We start from the raw sequence: 26,276 nt of genomic DNA, 5'->3' as shown, positions 1-26,276 counted from the left end.
ATGGGTTATGTTGTATTTGTGTAATTTTAATTTTTGTTTTTGTTCTTATTGCTTTTGTTTTTGAAACTCTGGAACATTTTAAGCCTTGGGAGATAAATTCAAATCAATCAAATGTATCATATATCTGATTTTCTTGGTTGCATTTCTATCATCTTGTTTCTCAAATTATTTTTACTTTTTAAAGATTTATAATATTTATATTCTTGTCTGTAACTGTAATCTCTATTATTTTAATTCTATAATTAAGTAGATTTCATGCTCACCACAATTCTTGTAACAAAAAAAACCATACTCTTTAATTCATAATTTTGATTCATCACTTGTTTGGATTTATACTAGTGAGTTGTTTTTTTCATAGGTCAGAGCACTCTAAATAAGACATCAATTGATAGAGAGGAGAAAACTTTAACATATGGTTTAACATAGATTAAAACTGATCCTAAAAGAAAATAAAATATCAATATTCCAGTGACCATGGAAAAATATAGAATGTTTTTCAAAGAATTACGTCCAAAAAGTATTTGATCCCTAATTGTTTTATCAGTGGTATATTCAAACTTTTAAGAAATAGAAAAATCTCTGTTATAGAAATTGTTCTAGAGCACAAAAAGGGTGATCTGTTTTAAAACAGTATAGAATTTACGAGAGTATCAACAACGGCAGAAGTACCTATTAAATAAGCCCCCAAAGATCTTTGGGTATATCAGAATTTGACAAAGTTTAGAATTTTCTGACTAAATGTTATACCATTTCTGCCAGAATTCAATAGATATTGCTTGTTTGGTTGTTTCTGTACATTCTGCAATTTTCCTGAGCTAAAACTGCAGTGAAGGTTAATGCTAGAGACATTTGTTTAGACTTGCTGTAAATTAGCTTGTTTCCTCTTTGTGTAAGGGCATAATTGACCTAAAAGTTACTCATTACTTAGTTGGTCTCTGAAAAAGACTGATTTGCCTTTAATGCTATATCCAAACTATGTAAAAATATCTTTAAGTTTTAGAAGATTTTTTCTCATTGCTTTGGTTTTGATTATGACAAATGGTTAAGAAATTTTTGAGCAGACATTTTGTGTTTTCTCTCCTTAGTGTCATAAGTAAACTTGAATATCATAAAGCTATGACTTCTTTAATTATCTTATATTCAGTTTATAATTTTGAAATTTTTTAGAATTGAAATTAACATATGATATACATATCTCAAATAATAGTGAAGTCTCCATTAAATATAAAATTATTCTTACATTGCTAGAGAATTGGGACAATTAAGTAAAATTTTAAAAATTGCATTTAAACATAAGACTGTATTTTTACCAAAACAAAATATGTTAAAGAGATATTTTAGAAAATACATAAATTCTATGACATATGGTTATTAGAAGTCAATTCTATTCCTAGTTGCTATAATAATTAGTTGTGGGAAATTATTACGGGGTCTCAATTCTCTTATTAGTATGATCTTTATGATTTTCCCTATTCTTTATTGATATAGCACACAGTATGCTTTCATAATGATGTGTAGTCAGCATATTTCTAAAGTAAATTATTTCTTCATGACACATAAATAAAAGTTGTTATCCTCCAAAAATTCTGCTTGCAAATTTCAGCAGTTGAAAATCGCTTTGCCTGTGTTCTCTGAACTTTAAAAGTTTTATCCTTATCATTGACATTTCTCTCCTCTAGCTTATTTTCAATGGTTTGCTCATCTGCCCTGTATTCCTGAAAATTCTACAAAATTGGGGATTTTGAGCACCAAAGGTCTTCATTCTTCAAAAACTTGAACTTCCAAAGGTTCATTTACCTTTATCAGCTTATTCAACGTCTTTCCTAATTCTCATCATATCAACTATGCGAGGAATTTTATATTTTATCATAATCACCTGATTTTCTTCTAGAACACTTTAACTTCCAGATAAAATCCCATTCCTTATCTTCTCCCCACCAGGTTTCTCACAAATGAAGATGCAGTCATATGAGGGTTATATCTTGATTACTATGAATTTTTCAGACTGTGTATTAATTAGGAATTGGATAAAATTGTTAGTAACCAAGTCCTGATGACTACAGTTGTTGTTTGGGGTTTTGTTTGTTTTTATGAAAATAATGGTTTATTTTCTCACGTAAAATAGTCCAGTCCTGGTAGGGCAGTTCTACAAAGTCATTACAGAATCAAGCTTCTATTATCATTCTTCTCTACCACCAACTTAAGCATACATCTTCCACTCTCAAGGTCTTAGAGTGGCTGCTGATTTTCTAGCTATCACATTCATTTTCCAGCAAAGTAAGGGGAACAACTGTTCTTGCGTTCAAGTGAGAGCCCTTTAAAGAGCTATTCTGGAAACCCCACCCAATGGTTTTCATATGTATCTCATTAGTCACTCCTCATGGCAACTGAGGTGAGGAAGTATCTTCCAGCTGGACCACTGCTCCAAAGGAGATCCATTATTACATTGGGGGTGGGGAGCAGGTTATGCCTAGATAGGCACCTGTATTTCCCAATTATCAGATTAAATTTGTATAAATCTGATCTCCATATTTGCAATAGCCAAGCTACTTTCTATTAATCTTAATTGGTGTGTTTTTCTTGGAATAAAAAAAAAAAGTGTATTTGCTTTTATAAACTTTTATTTAAAGTTTATCATTTTTGGTGCACCTGGGTGGCTCAGTCAGTTAAGCATCTGCCTTCAGCTCAGGTCATTATGCCGGGGTCCTGGGATCAAGGCCCATGTCGGGCTCCCTGCTCAGCAGAGAGCCTGCTTCTCTGTCTCCCTCCTCCTCCCCATGCTTGTGCTCTCTCTCTATCAAATAAATAAAATCTTTAAAAAAATAAATAAAAAATAGTTTGTCATTTTACTGTTTGTCACTTAGCTAGTAGTTATGTAATCTCTTTGTTATAAAGACAGTGTAATATGGGAGTTTCCAGACCCCCTACTACTCCTCACAATCACCATCACATAAACACACACACACACACACACACACACACACACACACTCACATTCTTTACTATGTGGATTAGTTCTTTATTATATGGGTGAATCTTACTAGTCAGTCTTGACGGTGGTTAGGGAGATAAGAGAAAGAGAAGAAATATTTTAGAGGCTAATAGAAAATTGGTCTTTGAAAATGTTATTTTAAACATCTCATCAGTTTAACTCCTGAATCTATGAGAAAATTATTTTACCCATCTAGAATGTCCAGAGAAATTTGAAGTTTACAGAAAGCCTTTATTTGCTTCAAAAAAATGAGTCTTAAAAAAGGACACTTAAATCAACCTCAAACAGGATCAAAAGTTCATAGTAAATATTTTAAGTTTGTGATTTTACCTTGAAAAAACTAAAACTATATTAAACTATGATTTATCAATAATGAACAACATTTCATTTGTAACTACAATTATTTACTTAAAGGAAAGCAAAGAATATTTCACATCTATTGTTCTTCCTTACATACATTTTTCTAGTAAGATTTATGCGTGATGCATGACAAGTAGCTTTCACCTAACTTTTGACTTTCACAGCATAGATATAAAGAGGAGGGCTTTTCAACATACATGTGAACATTTTATCAATCTCTTAAAGGCTTCTTTAATATATATTTAACATTTTTAAAAGTACAGAAAATTAAGAAATTCTACAAAGAGGCATGAACCACATCCCAGACTTAACAAATACTAAAATTTTGCTCTATTTCCCTCAGATATATTTTATAACAAATAAAACATGATAGACAAAATCTTTCTTGGTTTGTATACATTTAATATGAATAGATTCATAAAATATATATCATGTCAGTGTTCTTGTTACATCTTTGTATAAATGTTTATGTTGTTTATGTATTTCTGTAACTTACTCTTAAACTTAACATTACTTTTGAGATCTATCTCTATTAATACATAAATTTAGTTTATTTCAACATATATATAACATCCCATTACATGAATATTCCACAATTATTTATGTTTGCTAATGTAGAAATAAATATCTTTACACAAGTATCTGTAAGATACACATTCAGATCTAGGATTGCTAATATGTTTACTGTCATAAAATCTTGACATTTTGACTTTGATTTTGGCAAATATCTCTCTAAGATGACTATAACAGTTTATTGCTCTGTCATCAGGGTAAGATAATTCCTATCATCCAAATACTCACCAAGGCTTGATATTTTATCACCCTTTTAAATATTTGCAACTCTGATGGGTTTGAAATGGTATCTCTTTATTCTAATCTGCATAAACACTAATGTTTACTTCTATAAAATTTGTCTAAAATTATTATATAACCTTCCACTGTTGTACTTTTTGTCTTATTGATTTATAAAAGCCATTATTAATTTAGAATACAATTCCTTGCCTGTGAATGTATTAATAATAATTTGTTCCAGATTAACTGTCCTTCAAGTTTATTATTTTTCAACCTCCTTTATATATTTAAATATACACATACTATTTTAAGTAGCCTATATGTTAATTGTGAAACATAAAAGTTTAATAACCACCTGTGAATTCACTACCAGAACACTCTCAATGTCTACATCCCTTTCCCCTATCCCATTATCCTATCCTCTTCTCCAAGGCTACGTCTCTTGTGTGTCACATTCCCTTACTTTTTAAAAATGTTCTTTAATCACCCCTGTAGGTATGCTTAAATTTTACTTTTAAATTTTGCTTGCTTCTGTACTCTTCCGTTATTTTCATGTATTTTTCTAGGTGCTCTGTTTTCATTGAACATTATATTTCTAAGATGTATCCATAGGTTAGAGAATTTGTTTCTGCTGCCTGTTATTTCTGACAGTTCTTAAAAGTAGTTTCCCTTGTTTCCTTATTGTATGTGACTTAGACTACTTACCACACATTATATTGGAAACAATGTTTGCAGAAATAATTTAAAGTCCAGGACTATAGCCTTATCTTCTGGAGTATATCTCTTTCTGCCCTGCACTTAGAGGAGCTGCTAATTCAGAACCACATCACTCCACTATTAGATTGAAGTTTCCCTCAATACCCAGGTGATGAGAAACCAAACTTCAAGTTCTTCTGAGGTCTAGTAAACAGTTTATTATCATTTGGAAAGCATTAGACATTTGGGGTTCTAGCTCAAAGTGAATGGTGGTCAGATAGTAATAAAGTGAGTCAGGTCCTCAGGGTGTAAAATTTAGAGAAGCGCTCACTCAGGGGGACAAGTACAGATAGTACCCTTAGAAGACTACAGGCTTCAGAAAGACTAACCCTTAAAAGATAGCAAAATATCAACCTTTTCAGATAAGTAGTTTTTGGCTTCAAAGATTTTCTTGTTACTTTCTGTTTTCAATTTCATTGATTCCTGTTTTATCTTTATTATTTTCTTCCTTCAATGTGCTTTGAGTCTGATAGGTTCTTCTTTCCCTAGTTTTTTTAAGGTACAATGTTATATTACTTATTTGAGATCTATTTTTTAAAGAAAACTTATCCATTATTTACTTATTTTCTGTACCTTTGTTATTATTGACTAGTCTTATTCTACCAAATCTTCCCCTTTAAATAGTTTGAATATGATTGGGGAAGTGTTTGGACCTCATTTTTATTGGCTTTATATCCTCTTTATTGCAACACATGAAATTAACTTTACAACGGGTTTGCATTAAACTTTAAATGTTTAGAACAGAAGTTACATTGACTCAATGGGCAGTCAGAGATTCTAGGGATAAATGCCAATTTAAGATTGGATTATTTGGTAGGTTTGTTTTAAAATCTGCATTTACTCTGATCATTCAATGTTCTACTTTCCCACATGTATTTTATGTATTTTCTAGGAAAAATGTATTAAAACAAAACTAAACTCCACAATAACACACATAGACTAAGTTTGAGCAGAATTTGTTTATAAAATGCTGGTGCAGTGAAAATTCCCTTAACTGGTACTCCTAGAAGGGGATTTAACATCTCAGGGTTTCCAAAATACATGTAGAGGTTTGATCAGACCATTTGGAAAGAACTTTTCAGCTGTCATTATATGACTCTATGAAGGTATTTATAACTTACATGGTTTTTTCTTTTACACTTACTTTCAATTGAGGGTAAGGTTAAAAAGTGTTCACCCTTAGCTAACTGAATTGCCTCTCTCTTGACCAATCTCACCTCATGTACACCAATGCAAACAGCTCATATTCTTCCTCCCATAAATTTCACACACACACACACACACACACGCACACACACTGCATAGCACAGTTTACTCTTAAGTCAGAGATAAATACCAAATAAATATATAAGCCGAAAACATCCTTAAGACAAGTAATAAAAATTAAAAAGCAGTATAAACAGAAAGCAACAAGAACTATACTTAGTACATTTTAGTAATTATCTCATTTAACCCTCATAAAAAGCTTATGCATAGGTTCCATTTTATTGGTACACGATAAATGAGAAAATTATACTTAGATTAGTTAACTTGGCCAAACTACTAAGCAGAGAGTAGGGATTCCTTTATGCTCTGAGTTGAAAAAGCTTTCTATTTTTTTTTGACATTTATAAAATTGCAAATCACCCTCTCATTTTTAGTTTTTCACTGGCAAATGAATGAAAAGGAACTTCTGTATAAATTAGGTCATTTTAAACACTGTCCTGTAAACCCACTGCTTGCTGCAGTATCAGATTCTGAGAATATGTCCGTCGAAGCTGTCCAGCGCCCCCGAGTTTTTGCATCAAGGGGAATAGTCACAGAATATGAAATATCAGGAAAATTTAAACACGCTGACCTGAGTGACGAACTTCCTAATCTGCTTGTGTATTGCTGGAGTGAGGGAAGCCCATGAAAGACACAGAGAAGAGAAATAGGGCAAACGCAGAGAGGCTAAAACAGAGCAGAAGAAAAAAAGGCAGTTAATGGCAGTCTCCTCATCAAATTTTTATGCATTCCTTGCTTTTTCTTTTCCTTTTTTTTTTTTTTTTTTTTAGCTCTGCACCTTTGGCAACTGTCGAGTATTACAGTATCTCCATTCAAGTCACTTTGTAAATTAAATCCCTCCCTCCCACCTCCCACCTCCCTAGACACATGAGTATTAGCGTTTTATCTAAGAGTGCTACTCCTGGGAAAAGGCAAGGCCAAGGGGGAGAAGAGGACCAAGAAAAGAGCCTCACAACATTAAGACAGGTCCACCTTTTTATCTAATGTTTTACATTTTTCTTTTGATTGGACAGGCAGTGAATATTACCAGCCAGCACCTCACAGCCTGTCAACACTCTAATACTTCATAATTTATAAAACAGCTTTCTTCCCCCAAAAGCTCAATATGCTTTACAGATATCTTATTGATGCTCGCAATATTCCTTCAGGGAACTTAGGTGACAAGAATTATTATGTGTCTTCTAGGATGGGGGAAAGATTGAAACAACAAGAATCCATTATCACTACTGAGTTACAGACAACTATGAACTTTAGATCTAATGCTGCTATCTCCCTAACAGTGCTGGCTGTAAAAAAGGAATGAAAATGAGTGAGTCCTGGCACTCAGGAGCTCGGGACCTCACAGGGAAGAAGGGAAGGTTAGTGCCTACTTCATCTAGACTAGGACGTCTAGCTGTCAATGCCATCTGCACACGGTGTCCAAAACAAAATCCCTGATTGTCTCTTACAACCACTTCTTTTTTCGTTATTCTCATCTCAGTACAGGACTATGATCCCCGCAGTTGGTCAGGCCACCAAACTGCCAGTCACCCCTTGTTTTTCCTTTTCTCCCCCTTCCCTCATCTGCAAGTGCAATCCAAGATCGATTCTCAACAAATTCATTTCTACCACTCTCTTGATGCCACTCGCATTTTATCACCATCATCCATTCTAAGAGTTGGGTAATCAGAGAAAATTGGAAACTTTCCCACATCTACTGCTCCAGTGCCCTGGTGTTATTTAGGATTAACAGCATTGTCATCCCCCTGAAGACTGCAAAACCATCCATTCTCCCATTCTTTGTCTCTGTCTACCCCAATCCACTTTTAACAAAATAGGAAGAGTCATAGTTGGAAAAATGCAGTTGTAACTTTTATCAGTTGTACACATAAGTAAGTGGGTAAAAGAAAGAAATTAATTCCACCGGTTTCATTAGAAAAGAAGTTCCCTAATTCATAATCATATCACACTCCTCAGACATAATCACTTTCAATTCATCTGTTATTTACCTTTGTGTGTGTGTTTACATATAAATATGTATATAACATGCTACTTCTTTTCTCCCAAAGGGAATATATTTTGCTTTTTTTTAAGAAACATGGTACTGAGGAATTCAAAACACATTTTGATAAACACTATAATGAACTTTATTTTATAAAGTTAGCTATCATATTAGTAGGGTTGTGAGCAGAGAAGGAGAGACACTGCTTGATTATTATTGTTTCTAAACCATTCACTGAAAATTATGTAATTCTTGACTGAGCATTAACGTGGCCACTAACCACTATGTTACTCAGTTTTTTCCTCTGTGGGTGGTCATGAGAGTCCTAAATGTGGGGAGCAAACTTTCTCATACCTTGGATCCCCAATAAACTTCTTTCACAAAGTAGAATAGTAAGTCTAGCTATAGACAAGGGCAATCATGATACTCATACTACTTCTTGATTTTTCATTTTGAGGTATTATGTATTTACTCCCATCTGAAGAGAATGAGGATTTGGCTCTTCCCCTCCAGAAACCACACATTTACTTTCTATACCTTCATCCTTCTGACATATTTTTATCATAATTTTGGTTATGTGTGTGTGTGTGTGTGTGTGTATATATATATATATATATATATATAATTTATATCATTTTGACTGCATGAATGCTACTCATAGCCAAGCCATGGATGTTTGGTTATTTTACACACTCACAATAAATTTAACCCCCACTCTTCCCCAGCTGTGAGATTTTCCTTCAATACATTCACACACATTTTATGCTTTCTCAATTGTAACTTCTTTTCTTAAAGAAATCTCTATCACTTCTTTCTTCTCACCTATTCTATCTGGACCAGCTGGACTTTGAACCTCATACACAGATAGCATTCTGGCATCCCCCTTCATTATCATCTGGAAGATTCTTGTTGCTACTCTTTATTATTTGTGCTCTGTGTCATGGACCCCATGCTTCCTCTTTCTTGATTTACTCCGCATTTTCATGGAGGGTATCCTCTAGTAACTTTCTTGAGAAAGAAAGCAGGAGAGGTAAATTTTAATAACTTGCATATCTGAAAATCTATTTATCTATCTTGAGTCTTGATTGGTAATTTAGAGTAAAATATTCTAGCTTCTAGAACGGAAAACATTTCACTCAGAATTTTTCAAGAATTGTTCCACTGTCTAGTTTACATATTGCTGCTAAGAAGTCTGAAGCCACTGCAATCCTCATAATTTGCATGAAACTCTGGTTAATTCTGGAAGATGTGTCTCAAGTGTTCTGAAACTTTACAGAATGTGCCTTGGTATGTATCATTTTCATCTGTTGTGCTGGTTACTTGGTAAATCCTTTAAGTCTGGCAATTCAGAACATTTAGCTCTGAGACATTTGGGTCCTTGACAATCTCTATTCTTCCATTTTCTCTTTTTAGAATGCCAATAATTTGAGAATGGACCTGCTGAAACAGCCTTCTGATTTCCTTGTCTTTTACCTCCAGTTTTGTATGCCTTTGACTTTTTTTGTGCTATTCCCCCAGTAGCTTTTCTCCATTAAATTATCCAATCCTTTTAGTTGGCATTCTATTCCAGTTTCATGTTTTAATGTTATAAGAGCTCTACTTTGTTTACTTTATGTGATCACATTTTGGGGTTATTAGTCACAGTACCTTCTAGTATCTAATTGAAGATCAGGTTTCCCAACGTTTTTTCTTTTTACAAAGTCTTGGTTTCTACCAATCCATCATCTTTAACTCTAAATACTGCAGTGATCTTTTAGAACTTAAATAATGCTTTTTCCCTGTTAAAGCCTTCTAGTATCATCCTGCCGTACTTCAAATAAAGGCTGTATTTCACACCATGGCTCAAAGGTTGAAAATAATTTGGCCCTTGACAACCTCTGCAAATCTACCTCATCTATCATAGCTAATATAAACTCATATATCTGTCAAATAAATGACCATGGCAAAATTCAAATACAAATTTGCATAACCTTGAATTTAAGTTTTTTTCTGTTTACCACAATATTTCTCTGTTAGTGTAGACTTTCAAAACTATTTTGCACTCCAAGTCATCCTTCTTACCAATGCAAGTTGGTCTTCCTAAGTATGGCCTAATTGTGTACTCTTGCTCTAAAACCATTCTGACCCTTTAATGATAAATGAGAAAGAGTAAAGGTATCAGTCTAGTAGAAAAGGCTCTTGTGAATATTAATTCAACCTATAAAAAAAAATATGACTTCTACCTTACTGGTAGAAATGAGTAGAATATTCTCATATGCTTATTCAGTCAGTGAATGGGACCAGATTATTGAGTTCTCTTTATGCAAAAAGACTAAGGACAACTGTTTTTTGTTGAAAAGGCCTTTTTCTAATGTTAGGATGCAGAGTGTGTGTTCATTCAAAAATTTTAATTTTTTTCATTCAAAAATTTTAATTATTTTTTAAAGATTTTTTATTCATTCATTTGAGAGAGAGAGAGAGAGCATGAGTTGGGGGAGGAGGGGAGAGATCAGAGGGAAAGGGAGCAAGGAGCCTGACACAGGGCTCAGTCCCAGGACCCTGGGATCATGACCTGACTGAAGGCAGACGCTTCACTGACTGAACCACTCAGGTGTCCTAATTTTTATCAAGTAAAATACTTGCCCAAAATAATACCAGAATCTCCTTGTATAAGTGGGAAGGTGGAAGTAAGTAAAGGGTAGGGCAATGGCAATGGGGGAAGGTTTAAAGCTGAGTGTGGAAATGTGAATGCAAAAGGAGACAACAAGAAAGATGGGTTGGAAGCTACAGAGGCAGGTATAACCAAGAAATAAATACAGCCCAGGATTAGTAACTACATGAGTCCTATTTTACTTGCAAGCAGGAAGAAAAAAAAAAAACAACTAGACATGAGGATGCAATTTGCCAATCCATTCTTTACCATCGTGCTAGATGGTTCTTGAATCCACAAAGAATCTCCCTCCCTAGTGTCACCACCCTTATTTACAACACTATTATCTCTCATAACAGCTGCTGAAATACACTCCTAGTTGACCTCTACATAACCACTCTTGTCTAGCTCTATCGATTCTTTACACAGCTCTTAAAAATCCGTATCGGTTACTCTCCTGCTGAAATCCTGTAAGCACATTTAGTTACTCATGGAATAAACCCAGAGTCCTTAACCAGGACCAGGAAACCCTCCATCTTCCACCCCCAGAATGAATCTATAGTATTTTTTTTTACTTTTTTAAAATTTTATTATGTTATGTTAATCACCATACATTACATCATTAGTTTTTGATGTACTGTTCCATGATTCATTGTTTGAGTATAACACCCAGTGCTCCATGCAGTACGTGCCCTCTTTAATAACCATCACCAGGCTAACCCATCCCCCCACCCCCGTCCCCTCCAGAACCCTCAGTTTGTTTCTCAGAGTCCATCGTCTCTCATGATTTGTCTCCCCCTCCAATTCCCCCCCTTCATTTTTCCCTTCCTCCTATGTTCTTCTTTTTTTTTAATTGTTATGTTAATCCCCATACATTACATCATTAGTTGTAGATGTAGTGTTCCATGATTCATTGTTTGTGCATAACACCCAGTGCTCCATGCAGAACGTGCCCTCCTCAATACCCATCACCAGGCTAACCCATCCTCTCACCCCCCTCCCCTCTAGAACCCTCAGTTTGTTTTTCAGAGTCCATCGTCTCTCATGGTTCGTCTACCCCTCCGATTTCCCCCCCTTCATTCTTCCCCTCCTGCTACCTTCTTTTTTTTATTCTTCTTAACATATATTGCATTATTTATTTCAGAGGTACAGATCTGAGATTCAACAGTCTTGCACAATTCACAGCGCTTACCAGAGCACATACCCTCCCCAGTATCTATCACCCAGCCACCGCATCCCTACCACCCACACCACTCCAGCAACCCTCAGTTTGTTTCCTGTGATTAAGAATTCCTCATATCAGTGAGATCACATGATACATGTCTTTCTCTGATTGACTTATTTTGCTCAGCATAATACCCTCCAGTTCCATCCACGTCGTTGCAAATGGCAAGATTTCATTCCTTTTGATGGCTGCATAATATTCCATTGTATATATATACCACCTCTTCTTTATCCATTCATCTGTCGATGGACATCTTGGCTCTTTCCATGGTTTGGCTATTGTGGACATTGCAGCTATAAACATCGGGGTGCACGTACCCCTTCGGATCCCTACATTTGTATCTTTGGGGTAAATACCCAGTAGCGCAATTGCTGGATTGTATGGTAGCTCTATTTTCAACTTTTTGAGGAACCTCCATACTGTTTTCCAGAGTGGCTGCACCACCTTGCATTCCCACCAACAGTGTAGGAGGGTTCCCTTTCTCCACATCCCTGCCAACATCTGTCGTTCCCTGACTTGTTAATTTTAGCCATTCTGACTGGTGTGAGGTGGTATCTCATTGAGGTTTTGATTTGGATTTCCCTGATGCTGAGCGATGTTGAGCACTTTTTTATGTGTGTGTTGGCCATTTGGATGTCTTCTTTGGAAAAATGTCTGTTCATGTCTTCTGCCCATTTCTTGATGGGATTCTTTGTTCTTTGGGTGTTGAGTTTGATGAGTTCTTTATAGATTTTGGATACTAGACCTTTATCTGATATGTCATTTGCAAATATCTTCTCCCATTCTGTTGGTTGGCTTTTGGTTTTGTTGACTGTTTATTTTGCTGTGCAAAAGCTTTTTATCTTGATGAAGTCCCAATAGTTCATTTTTGCCCTTGCTTCCTTTTGCCTTTGGCGATGTTTCTAGGAAGAAGTTGCTGCAGCTAAGGGCAAAGAGGTTGCTGCCTGTGTACTCCTTTAGGATTTTAATGGACCCCTGTCTCACATTGAGGTCTTTCAACCATTTGGAGTCTGTTTTTGTGTGTGGTGTAAGGAAATGGTCCAGTTTCATTCTTCTGCATGTGGCTGTCCAATTTTCCCAACACCATTTGTTGAAGAGACTGTCTTTTTTCCATTGGACATTCTTTCCTGCTTTGTTGAAGATTAGCTGACCATAGAGTTGAGGGTCCATTTCTGGGCTCTCTATTCTGTTCCACTGATCTATGTGTTGGTTTTTGTGCCAGTACCATACTGTCTTGATGATGACAGCTTTGTAATAGAGCTGGAAGTCCGGAATTGTGATGCCACCAGCTTTGCTTTTCTTTTTCAACATTCCTCTGGCTATTTGGGGACTTTTCTGGTTCCATACAAATTTTAGGATTATTTGTTCCATTTCTTTGAAAAAAGTGGATGGTATTTTGATGGGGATTGCACTGAATGTGTAGATTGCTCTAGGTAGCATTGACATCTTCACAATATTTGTTCTTCCAATCCATGAGCATGGAACATTTTTCCATTTCTTTGTGTCTTCCTCAATTTCTTTCATGAGTATTTTACAGTTTTCTGAGTACAGATTCTTTGCCTCTTTGGTTAGATTTATTTCTAGGTATCTTATGGTTTTGGGTACAATTGCAAATGGGATCAACTCCTTAATTTCTCTTTCTTCTGTCTTGTTGTTGGTGTATAGGAATGCCACTGATTTCTGTGCATTGATTTTATATCCTGCCACTTGACTGAATTCCTGTATGAGTTCTAGCAGTTTTGGGGTGGAGTCTTTTGGGTTTTCCACATAAAGTATCATATCATCTGCAAAGAGTGAGAGTTTGACTTCTTTGCCAATTTGGGTGCCTTTGATTTCTTTTTGTTGTCTGATTGTTGTGGCTAGGACTTCTAATACCATGTTGAATAGCAGTGGTGATAGTGGACATCCCTGCCGTGTTCCTGACTTAGGGGGAAAGCTCTCAGTTTTTCCCCATTGAGAATGATATTCGCTGTGGGTTTTTCACAGATGGTTTTATGATATTATGTACCCTCTATCCCTATACTCTGAAGAGTTTTGATCAAGAAAGGATGCTATACTTTATCAAATGCTTTTTCTGCATCTATTGAGAAGATCATATGTTTCTTGCTCTTTCTTTTATTAATGTATTGCATCACATTGATTGATTTGGGGATGTTGAACCAATCTTGCAGCCCAGGAATAATTCCCAATTGGTCGTGGTGAATAATCCTTTTAATGTACTGTTGGATCCTATTGGCTAGTATTTGGGTGAGAATTTTTGCATCCATGTTCATCAGGGATATTGGTCTGTAATTCTCCTTTCTGATGGGGTCTTTGTCTAGTTTTGGGATCAAGGTAATGGTGGCCTCATAAAACGCGTTTGGAAGTTTTCCTTCCATTTCTATTTTTTGCAATGGTTTCAGAAGAATAGGTATTAATTCTTCTTTAAATGTTTGGTAGAATTCCCCTGGGAAGCCATCTGGCCCTGGGCTTTTGTTTGTTGGAAGATTTTTGATGACTACTTCAATTTCCTTAGTGGTTATAGGTCTGTTCAGGTTTTCTATTTCTTCCTGGTTCAGTTTTGGTAGTTTATACATCTCTAGGAATGCATCCATTTCTTCCAGATTACCTAATTTGCTGGCATATAGTTGCTCATAATATGTTCTTATAATTGTTTGTATTTCCTTGGTGTTGGTTGTGATCTCTCCTCTTTCATTCATGATTTTATTTATTTGGGTCCTTTCTCTTTTCTTTTTGATAAGTCTGGCCAGGGATTTATCGATCTTGTTAATTTTTTCAAAGAACCAGCTCCTAGTTTCGTTGATCTGTTCTACTGTTCTTTTGGTTTCTATTTCATTGATTTCTGCTCTGATCTTTAATATTTCTCTTCTCCTGCTGGGTTTAGGCTTTATTAGCTGTTCTTTCTCCAGCTCCTTTAGGTGTAGGGTAAGGTTGTGTATTTGAGACATTTCTCGTTTCTTGAGAAAGGCTTGTATTGCTATATACTTTCCTCTCAGGACTGCCTTTGCTGCATCCCAAAGATTTTGAATAGTTGTGTTTTCATTTTCATTGGTTTCCATGAATTTTTTTAATCCTTCTTTAATTTCCTGGTTGACCCATTCATTCTTTAGTAGGATGCTCTTTAGCCTCCATGTATTTGAGTTCTTTCTGACTTTCCTCTTGTGATTGAGTTCTAGTTTTAAAGCACTGGGGTCTGAAAATATGCAGGGAATGATCCCAATCTTTTGGTGCCGGTTGAGACATGATTTGTGACCTAGGATGTGATCTATTCGGGAGAATGTTCCACGGGCACTAGAGTAGAATGTGTATTCCGTTGCTTTGGGATGGAATGTTCTGAATATATCTGTGAAGTCCATTTGGTCCAGTGTGTCATTTAAAATCTTTATTTCCTTATTGATCTTTTGCTTAGATGATCTGTCCATTTCAGTGAGGAGGGTGTTAAAGTCCCCTACTATTATTGTGTTGTTGTCGATGTGTTTCTTTGCTTTTGTTATTAATTGGCTTATATAATTGGCTGCTCCCATGTTAGGGGCATAGATATTTACAACTGTTAGATCTTCTTGTTGGATAGACCCTTTAAGTAGGATATAGTGTCCTTCCTCAACTCTTATTATTGTCTTATTACAGGCTTTGGTTTAAAATCTAATTTGTCTGATATAAGGATTGCCATCCCAACTTTCTTTCGGTGTCCATTAGCATGTTTTCCACCCCCTCACTTTCCATCTGGGGGTGTCTTTGGGTCTAAAATGAGTCTCTTGCAGACAGCATATTGATGGGTTTTGTTTTTTTATCCAATGTGATACCTTGTGTCTTTTGTTTGGGGCATTTAGCCCATTTACATCCAGGGTAACTATTGAAAGGTATGAATTTAGTGCCATTTTATTGCCTGTAAGGTGACTGTTACTGTATATTGTCTGTGTTCCTTTCTGGACTATGTTGCTTTTAGGCTCTCTCTTTGCTTAGAGGACCCCTTTCAATATTTCTTGTAGAGATGGTTTTGTATTTGCAAATTCCTTTAGTTTTTGTTTGTCCTGGAAGTTTTTATCTCTCCTTCTATTTTCAATGACAGCCTAGCTGGATATAGTATTCTTGGCTGCCTATTTTTCTCGTTTAGTGCTCTGAATATATCATGCCAGTCCTTTCTGGCCTGCCAGGTCTCTGTGGAGACGTCTGTTGCCAATCTAATGTTTCTACCATTGTAGGTTACAGATCTCTTCTGAGCAGCTTTCAGGATTTTCTCTTTGTCTCTGAGACTTACTATTAGATGTCGGGGTGTTGACCTATTTTTATTGATTTTGAGAGGGGTTCTCTGTGCCTCCTGGATTTTGATGCCTTTTTCCTTCCCCAAATTAGGGAAGTTCTCTGCTATAATTTGCTCCCATATACCTTCTGCCCCCCTCTCTCTTTCTTCTTCTTCTGGGATCCCAATTATTCTAATATTGTTTAGTCTTATGGTGTCACCTATCTCTCGAATTCTACCCTCGTGATCCAGTAGTTGTTTATCTCTCTTTTTCTCAACTTCTTTTTTTCCCATCATTTGGTCTCCTATATCATTAATTCTCTCTTCTGCCTCATTTATCCTAGCAGTTAGAGCCTCCATTTTTGATTGCACCTCATTAATAGCCTTTTTTATTTCAACTTGGTTAGATTTTAGTTCTTTGGGTTTCTCTAATATCTTTCATGCTTTTTTCAAGCCCTGCTAGTATCTTTATAATCGTCATTCTGAACTCTAGTTCTGACGTCTTACTAATGTCCATATTGATTAGGTCCCTGGCAGTTGGTACTGCCTCTTGTTCTTTTTTTTGAGGTGATTTTTTCTGTCTTGTCATTTTGTCCAGAGGAGAATAGATGAATGAGAGAACAAAATGCTAACAGGGTAACAACGACCCCAGAAAAATATACACTAAACAAATCAGAAGAGACCTGAAACTGGGGGAAAAGAAAGGGAAAGAAAAAAAAAGATAAAGAAAAAGATTTAAAAAAAAATAAAAGAATATGTTCAGATATGATCAGGCTGGTGAATAGATCAGTGCCACACACTAGATTTGGGGCGTATTTTCTTCTGTTAGAAGAAACTGCCTCTCAAAATTTTAAAGAAAGAAAAGCTTATATAGATACAAAAATGAGGGCAAATTGATGAAGGGATGGAATATGACTGTAAAGATGAAAATTATAAAAGATTTTGTAAAAGGAATTGATAAGAAGTTGGTTGAAAAAAGAAAGAAGAGGATTTACAAAAAAAAAAAAAAGGAGGGAGAGAATGTGATCAGGCAGGAGACTAGAACAAAGCCATACACTAGAGATTGAGGGTATATTTTTGTCTGTTAGAAGAAACTGTATCCCAAAATTTTAAAGAGAAACAACTTATATATATACCAAAAATAAGGTTAGCTACTCTGAAGGGATAGAATATGACTCTAAAAATGAAAAATAAAAAATATTTTTAAAAAAGTGATTGATAAGATGTTGGTTGAAAACAGGAAAAAGAAAAATTCAAAAAAAAATTTACTTTGAAACACTAAAGAATCATGGTAAAAAAGCCATGAATTCTATGTGCAGTATTCCCCTAGCGCTGGAGTTCTGCCATTCTCATTGATCGGTAAACTTGGTCTTGGCTGGCTGTTCTCGCTGATCTTCTGGGGGAGGGGCCTGTTGCCGTGGTTCCCAAATGTCTTTGCCGGAGGCGGAATTGCCCCGCCCTTGCCGGTCCGGGCTAAGTAATCTGCTCGGGTTTGCTCTCGGGAGCTTTTGTTCCCTGCAAGCTTTCCGTTCAGCTTTGGAGGCGGAGAGTGAAAATGGCGGCCTCCCAGTCTCCGCCCCGGCAGAGCCGAGAACTCGGGGTCCCGCTCCTCAGTGAGCCCCCAGAGAAAAGCAGTCAGTCACTCCCGTCTCCCCGGTCTCCGGCCGCACTCCGTGCTCACCCGGCCTGTGACCGCGCGTTTCTATCTCTGGCACCCGACCCCGGGTGGAGTCTCCAAACCCAGCAGATCCCTGTGGTGCGCTCCCACGCCGCTCCTCCCAGGGGAGGAAGGGGAGTCTCCCCGGATCTGCCGCTTGTTGGGTCCCTGCTGGAGGAGCAGTGGCCCGACTGTGCCGCGGATCACGGTTTATGACAACCCCGAGCTGAGAGCCCGCGCCTGGGCTCCGTCTCTGCAGCCGGCTTCCCTGCTCCGATACCTGGGAGCTCTGCCGCACTCAGGCACCCCCGGTCTTTCTGTGACCCCGAGGGTCCTGAGACCACACTGTCCCGCGAGGGTTCCACCCCCCACTTCGCCACCGGAGTGACGTCCCTCAGCGGAGCCGACTTCTAAAAGTTCCGATTTTGTGCTCCGCGGCTCTATCACTTGCCAGAAGCGGCCGACGGAGGCCCCTCCCCCGCCGTCTATCCTCCCGAATATCGCCTCGGATTCACTTCTCCGCACGTCCTACCTTCCAGAAAGTGGTCGCTTTTCTGTTCAGAGAGTTGTTGCTATTCTCTTCTTCGATCTCCTGTTGAGTTTGTAGGTGTTCAGAATGGTTTGATCCCTATCTAGCTGAATACCTGGGACCAGATGAAATTTAGGTCTCCTCCTCTGCCGCCATCTTGCTCCGCCCCCCTATAGTATTTTTATATATTACTCTTCTCTCTGGTCTTCTCCAGTCCACCAATTCCTGTTGACTTTACAGTAAACAGCTGAAGTGTTGCCTCCAGGGGGAAACTTTCCCAGACCTAAAGATTACATTAAGCCCTCATCATATTTTTTTCAAGGTACCTTACACTTCTTGCTAGCACAGAGCACTCTTGTAATTCCTTAATTAATATCTTCTAATATATTTAAATAAGATGCTTAGCTTCATACCTGACATAATATATACTTAATAATTATTGTAATAACAACAACAGCTATTTACTGAATGCTTCATATGTACCGGGTTCTCAGTGCTTTATTGACCTTAGTTTACCTATCCCTGTTTCAGTATTGAGAAAACTGGGATGCAGGTTAATTTTAGGAAAGCTTCAAAGCTTGTGAGGTAGTGAAGAGCATTGATTCTGGAATCAGGTTACTGAGCTCATATCCCAGATCTGGCACCTGTTGTGTAATCTTAGGCATGTGACAGGTAATAACAACACTTAAAGGATTTTCACAAGGATTAAATGAGGGGGAGAATGGAAATATTCAATGTATATGTGTGGGGGTATAGTTCAAATATTTCAGTGTATTACCTCTAATTTTACATCACTGAGGTTTTCAGTCCCCAGTAGCTTGAGTGGTACCTATTTGGGAAAAACCACAAGTACTGTTTCAGATATACATGTTGTAGCCATTAATTATGGTGCCGGGTCATGTGTATTACATAGAAAGTGTAACCATGTGCCATTGTGCAGGAAATTTGAGCTCTCCTAAAAGAATTGGGTACTTCACAACATCTGGAGTCAATATACTAAACAAAGCAGTGCTCACCAGCGCTAAAGTGAGAAGCAGTAGAATTTAGTATTTGAGCATCCCATGGGCGTGAGGTGTTTCCTTCTTCACATACTCCCCATTTTTCAGATAGTCAGCATTTGAATAAAATGTGTTAAGGAGCATGTCCACAAAATCATATTCCTTATTTTGTTGTTCTAAAATCATTTCCCTTGGAGAAGAAAACTTCCACAACTATTTCTGTATCTTAATCTGATAAGACTGAGAATGAAAATCGTAATGTAATGGTTGTTTTAGTTGTGTAAACAATACTGTGCATCTGTATGGGCAACTCTGCCCTATTTCTAGTGTTGAAAATGTAACAGCCAAGTTTGGTATGCTCTTCAGTATGCCTGGGAACTACCCTGGTTCAAAATACCTGATAAATAGAAAACAGCGCTTCTCTGGCACCTAAAGAGAGTTTATTATCTGCTCCATTAGCGTCACGCCCACTCAAAGGAAAACTACTTCTAAGGGCCTTTTAGAACTGCTCTTCAATTTCTTCCTACCCTCAGTGCATTATTATTTTCCCTATTTTGAGAAGTGTTCACTTGAGACTTATGACCTGCTTAGGTGAAACTAGGTTTAGCTATGCCTATATGTCCATAGCCAGGTTAGAAGTAGTTGGAGATTTCAGTAGAACAGCATGAGTCTAGACTACATTCTACCCAACAACTAACTTATGGAACACAGAAGTGATTAACTCAGCAATAAGTCTAAGTTTGCAGTGACTAAGTAAAACAGTTTGATCTCTTTAAAATTGAAGACAGAATTAATAAAGAAATAGAACAGAGGATGAAAATGGCGATCATATGCAGTTCCATTTTTGTCCATTAATAATTCCAATCTATCTTCCTTGCCTAGGTCTACTGGCTGCTGGAATATAAGAGATGACTTGGTTCTGAGAAAGGCTACCTGAGACCAGGCTTGGAGCCCCTGGCTAAGAACCTTAAAACCTGAGCACTGGGAAAAATTGAGTATTATGAGATGTGTGCATGCCAGGGGGTATTTGAGATTGGCCTTCTATTATTAGATCTTAATGGCCCATATCCTTCACTTCCAACATACCAAAATGGTGCTAAAAGACTGATATTAGACTATTCTTCTGTAGTCCACGAAGCTAGAAGAGAGTGTAAATATATCTACAAGTCATAAAAAGGGAGCTGAAACTTTGGAATTCCATACTTGGCCAATATATCATTCACCTATCCAGGAAAAAGGAAAATGTGATGGTTATTGAAGAATCTAAGAAAAACAACTAAGAAAGGATTCTAATCATATAACAAGTGATTCAAAAACAAGAACCTTACCATGGATGATAATGGAGAACTCAGGGAATAATAAGCAATGGCCCTTGATATATATATAAGTGTATATATATAGTGTGTGTGCATCTTTATATACATTGTATATATAGTATATAATAAGGTATATGTTGTACATATTTGTATAATTATACACACATACAGATGTATATATCATCCATCTAACATTGAATTATATACTGTCTGAAGGTATATAACTGAAGTATTAAATAAGAATGCAAAATTTTAAAAAGGTTACACTCAAAGGGATGTCCTTATTACTTTTAGATGTTACACATTTCTTGTCTCAGTTGATCATTAGGCCGTTAATTTTATACCTCCCCTTTATTGAAAAAAAATCTTTTTTTAATATATAATCACATCAACTTTTTTCCACAAATTACACAGCATTTTAAAAATCCCCAATTAAAATGCAAATGCTCAAGTAATTGTTCCACAGTATGTAATTGTTCCCCATGTATCCCATAATGAGAAATGCCTTGCTAAGGATTCAAGGTCATGGGTGGTGGTATGTGAGATCAAAAGCCAGTGTGGAAATATTCCCCCCACCCAGACTATGTTCTACATTTACACCATCAAGTTTGATATACTTACCCTTGAACTCAAGAATTAAGAATCATGCCCTAGTCAGCTATTATGACAGATATGAAAATACATGATTCCTCATGTATGTCAAAACAGAAAAATACAAGTTGAACCTGCCTGGCTTATGAGATGACCTTATAATGCCTTAAGGGAATTATACACAAGAAAGGTCAACACATTTTGCTTACCAAGAAAGGAAAACATATGGAAGGACACTGCATAGCACGTGTATACATATAGGGTGGAATGTACCATGATCGTGATGGCCATTGTGTGAGCTACGTGTTCAGTTCAATATGACAGCTAAATGAGCCGGTGGAAGAAAGTCAGAAGCATGGTGTTACTCAAAGGACAGGCAATAAAAGCAAAAAATATTGAGGAGTCACCTTTGCTATTTGTCCTTCAATGGACTCTGACAGTTAAGTCTTAATAGCATGTGAAACCCAAAGAGGGGTGCAAGAAATTTCACTTCTTACATTTTGTAAAAAGTGCATTTACTCTCTAGCTGGAAGTCCCACTCCATTTACAAATGTAAAATATAATATTTCTAGATTGTGCTGAACTTGAACCCTGCAGAGTAAACTCAGTTTGTTCACCTTTCATTTCCTTTCCTCTTCATCTCCCCAGGGCAGCATCTCAGTAAGTGTGCTCATGGAGTGGCAAGCCTGCAAGAAGAAATCCCCTCAGCAACTATGAGGAAAGATCTCTGCTTTCCAGCATCTCCTTCCAAGAGACTTTTTTCAGTGTCTTACTCTTCTATTCCTTCTCATCTTCCCTCCCTCTCCTAAATTCAGAGGATCTTCATCTCTCCTGAGAGGGAAGGTTGTTCTGCTTGGATGCATAGCCTTCCAATCTTCCTATCTTACACCTGAACCACAGCTTTAGAATTAAAAGCCAAAATCTGATACCTCACTTCGCTGGTTATATAATGATAAACTTCCCTAAAACAAAGGATTGCTCATGTGTAACATGAAATGAGGAAAGGGCAAGGGACAAAAATGGAATGTAACACACACACACACACACACACACACAAAACCCCTCAAGTAATCCACAGAAACTTTACATCATTATTCATATCATAACATTTATATCATATTAAATTCCACCTTCTATCTTAAATCTTTGCATCACAACAAAGAAAGTGTATTTCTCACACAGATGCTTCCCACCCCCATTGTATCCCTCAGAGAAAGGGAGCAAATCATCGCTCTCCAAAATGCATTGTTTCAGACAAGCCATTTCCACACACAAACTAATACATAGCAAGATGGATGGGTGTTAGGTCTTCCAGACTGTCCACAAACACGTGAATAGGACTATGCTGAGTAAAATGCCTACTTTCCTCCAAGCATGTCATTGCAGGGGATGAGACAAATAACAATATGATTTACACACTGGAAGAGACGAGTATAATAAGTCATGTTGTCATTACATAAAACGACGCTCTAGTAATATAGCCTTCATACTTTCATTTAAAAAATTCAAATCTATTTTGAATAAAATTTGATGGGACTTTCACTTATTCCCATAAAACAGTCATAGTCCTAGCATTGGGAAAATGAAAAAATTAAAGTATGAAAATTAAATGACTTGTCTAGAGAACAGTGTTGAAAGTAAAGTTTCAAAACCAATGACTGTTTGTATTAAATCATTTGGCTATTCTTGGAGTATGAGACGGAGAAAATCCCAAATAAGTCTGCATAATGACCATATTCAATGTGAAGTCAATAAAAAGAAGATAAAAAGGCTTCCTATGTTTTTCATTTTTTTCTTTTTGTAACACGCCTACAATAAGGAAATATGGGTAATTTGATGTGAATAGATACTAATAAAGAGATTTGAGCAAACATCCTAAACTTTCACAAGGCTGTTATTTCTCTACTTTGTTGTCGTTTTACTTACTCAACTAGCATTCAACCAGTCCACAATATATGGCTTAAATACCTGGTCAGGAAATGCTATCATGGTCTCTTAAAAAAATTCTCTTTTTTTAGGACTAGTGTCCTTATATAACAATTTGGTGCCATTTTAATAGAGGCATTTTTTGGAATAAAGATGACAAATAAAATCAAGTCAGATTGTACGCACTGGCTAAATGGAACTCAATTACCAACTACATAGCCAATTTTACTTTTTTATGCAGGACTCTGGGCCTCTAACTATCCTGAGCAGAATGTAGATATTTAAATCTTGAAAGAACTCCATAAAGGAAATTCTACAATGTCTTGCAAAAGAGTACTCTAGCAAAGCTTACTTAGCCAAACCAAGCCCAGCAACAACTCAAACCCCACTGAAAGTAGATAGATCATTGTTTCTAGAAACATCACGTCATCTGAAAGTACTCTGCATGCTCATCTGTATGAATGACGTCTGGACTTTCTGAATCAGTTCAACTCATATAGATGCATACAGGAGACTCTTTCCTTTTATCCCCCAAACTCTTCAAGATTCTCCCTCAGATTTACCTTCCAATATTAAAAATAAATAAATAATGAGAGAGAGAATCCACAGGGTAGTAAAGCTTTCATTGCACAGTAACTGTATTATACATAGTAGCTAATTGCACATGGCAAAATTGATTTTTCTGGAAAAAAAACAGAAAATATAAACCATAACGTTGCATAGAAACATACATGAATAGTCACTTTTTTGACTTATGCTTAAATTTTATTAAACTTAAATAGCTTATTAACCTTAAAAGTCTGCCTTTTCTTTTTTTTAAAGATTTTATCTATTTATTTGAGAGAGAGCACACACCAGTGAGCAAGTGGGGGGAGGGGAAGAGGGAGAAGGAAAGAGAGAATCTCAAGTAGACTCCACGCAAAGCCTGAGCTCAAAGCCTGACGTGGGCCTTGATCCCACGACCCCGAGACCAAGACCTGAGCCAAAATCAAGAGTTGGTCGCTCAACCCACTAAGCCACCCAGGTGCCCCAAGTCTGCCTTTTTTTCTGTAGTTAGTTTTTATGAAACCTACTAATTACCAGTATTGTGGTGAAGAGCAAAACATTTAATATAGGGTTCCTGCCCTCAGAAACAAGAGGAAGAGATACATATGCAAACTAACTATATAGCAAATCAAAATATGACTTTGAAACAAGAGAAGTAACAATAAAGTGCTATGAGAGAAAAAGAGAGGGCACAATTAACATCACAGCAGAGATAAGTTGAGTTCAGTCTTAAAGACCAGGCAGGATTTTAACAGGCAGAAACCAGGGTGGCCAATGTGCCTCTGGTCTAAGGAAAGCTTCTGGGCAAATATACAAAGAACGTAAAATGAGGGATACACTCTGAAACTATCAAGTAGTCTATGTGAGCCAGAACAAAGTTATATTTCTATCTTTGGCCTAAATTATAAAGAGTTTTCATATAGTTAATAGCCAGTTATGTCAAACTTCAAATTCTGGAAACAATCATTTAAATTATTTTGTGGAATTACCAGTAGGGCTGCTGGTAATTTCTACCCATCTTATGACACCCCAAATTAACATTTCCTTTCATCTGTTATCATTTTGTGATTTCTGTTTTGTTTCTTTATATAGATCACATACTCAAATCTAAACTGCTGAGACATCATGGTCATAAATTTCTACCCTTTTATAACTTTAAGAAGAAATCAAACCCAACTGAAACCAAGCAAGCAGGTCTAGCATACTCATCCCATAGGCATTGCCAATTTTGAGGCTCAGAGTAACTTATGCTTTGATCCTAAGCTTTGGGTTGCCATACAAGTTAATGTAGTATGTTATGAATGATTCTGTAAGTCTGTTGTACACATTTCCAGCCCAGAATATTCCTGATGATAAAGCATAGCATTTTGTCGGTCTTCTTAAACATCTCTATCTCGGTGGATAATGGTAAGATTCAAGAATTGTAAGTTACGAGAGTAATAGCATTTTGACGGTTTTCATATGAAGAGTAACAGGATGTTAAAATGGAACTTTTACTCTTTCATCTGAAACTTGATAGTCAAGAACAATAAAACAGATGGAAAGTATACCACATTCTAAAGCAGGGATCAGCACACCCTTTCTGAAAAGTACTAGATAGTAAATATTTTCAACTTTTCAGTCCATCAAGTTTAATCACTCCAGTGTGCCATTGTATGTGGAAAGCAACACAGACAACGTGCAAATGAATGGCCATGGCTGTTTTCCAATAAAACTTTATAGACACTGAAATTTGGATTGCTCCTGACTTTCACATGTCTCAGAATATTCTTCTTTTGATTCTTTTCCCTGCTGTTTAAAATTATAAAAGTCATTCTCAGAGCACCAGTCATACAAAAAATTAGTACCAAGATAGATTTGGCCAGGAGGTCAAAGTTTGCTAACCTCTATTCCAGAAAGAGGTGCTGGATCAGCTATATAGGACATGCTAAGAGATTATAAAATACATTTTAACAGCATTTTTGATGTTCCAATTCCAGAATATATAAATGAGAGAGAGTTGACAAGATGGGGGAAAATGTATTCTATGTTAATTTCCATACCATACCCAACATCGAGGGAGGCAGGGGTTCTTCCTTATACCTGGAGTACCTTGTACCTTGAAGTTTTGGCTTCAGGTGGCAAAGTGAATCAGAGCTGTACTAGTAGGCTGCTGCCCTTCCTTCTGTGGAAAAGAAAGAATGTGTGAGTTTTTGCTTGGCCCAAGAGAGGGACCAGCCTACATTTATTTTAAAGGGGACATCACCCAATAAGATTGCCCAAAGGAGTAAAGAGATCCAAACTAAGAAAATCTGTGTGGAGTTCACACATACAAGCTAAGGGATCAGGTATCTGTGGCCAACTGGAAAGACTTGGAACCTAATGTATTGCCTGACAGAAGACAGAACCTAATGTATTGCCTGCCCCAAGGAACCTACAGTCAAGGGTCCCACAGCAGAAATGGTTTAGAAAACCCTGACTATCCCATGAGCT

General features: G+C 36.8%; 1 long non-coding RNA gene across 1 annotated transcript in view; it reads left to right on the top strand.

The window, feature by feature from the left end:
* The window catches only part of LOC144380989 (uncharacterized), a 144,632-nt gene extending 122,493 nt beyond the window's left edge, over positions 1-22,139 (top strand). Inside the window, exon 3 of the long non-coding RNA XR_013445379.1 lies at positions 21,981-22,139. This is a non-coding gene — a long non-coding RNA (uncharacterized LOC144380989). The remainder of the gene's footprint in view (positions 1-21,980) is intronic.
* The last annotated feature ends 4,137 nt before the right edge of the window (positions 22,140-26,276 follow it).

Source organism: Halichoerus grypus, chromosome 2, assembly GCF_964656455.1.
Source record: "Halichoerus grypus chromosome 2, mHalGry1.hap1.1, whole genome shotgun sequence".
Taxonomy (NCBI): Eukaryota; Metazoa; Chordata; class Mammalia; order Carnivora; family Phocidae; genus Halichoerus; species Halichoerus grypus.
Note: the sequence above shows the minus strand (reverse complement) of the source record. Positions and strands in the feature narration are given on the sequence as shown.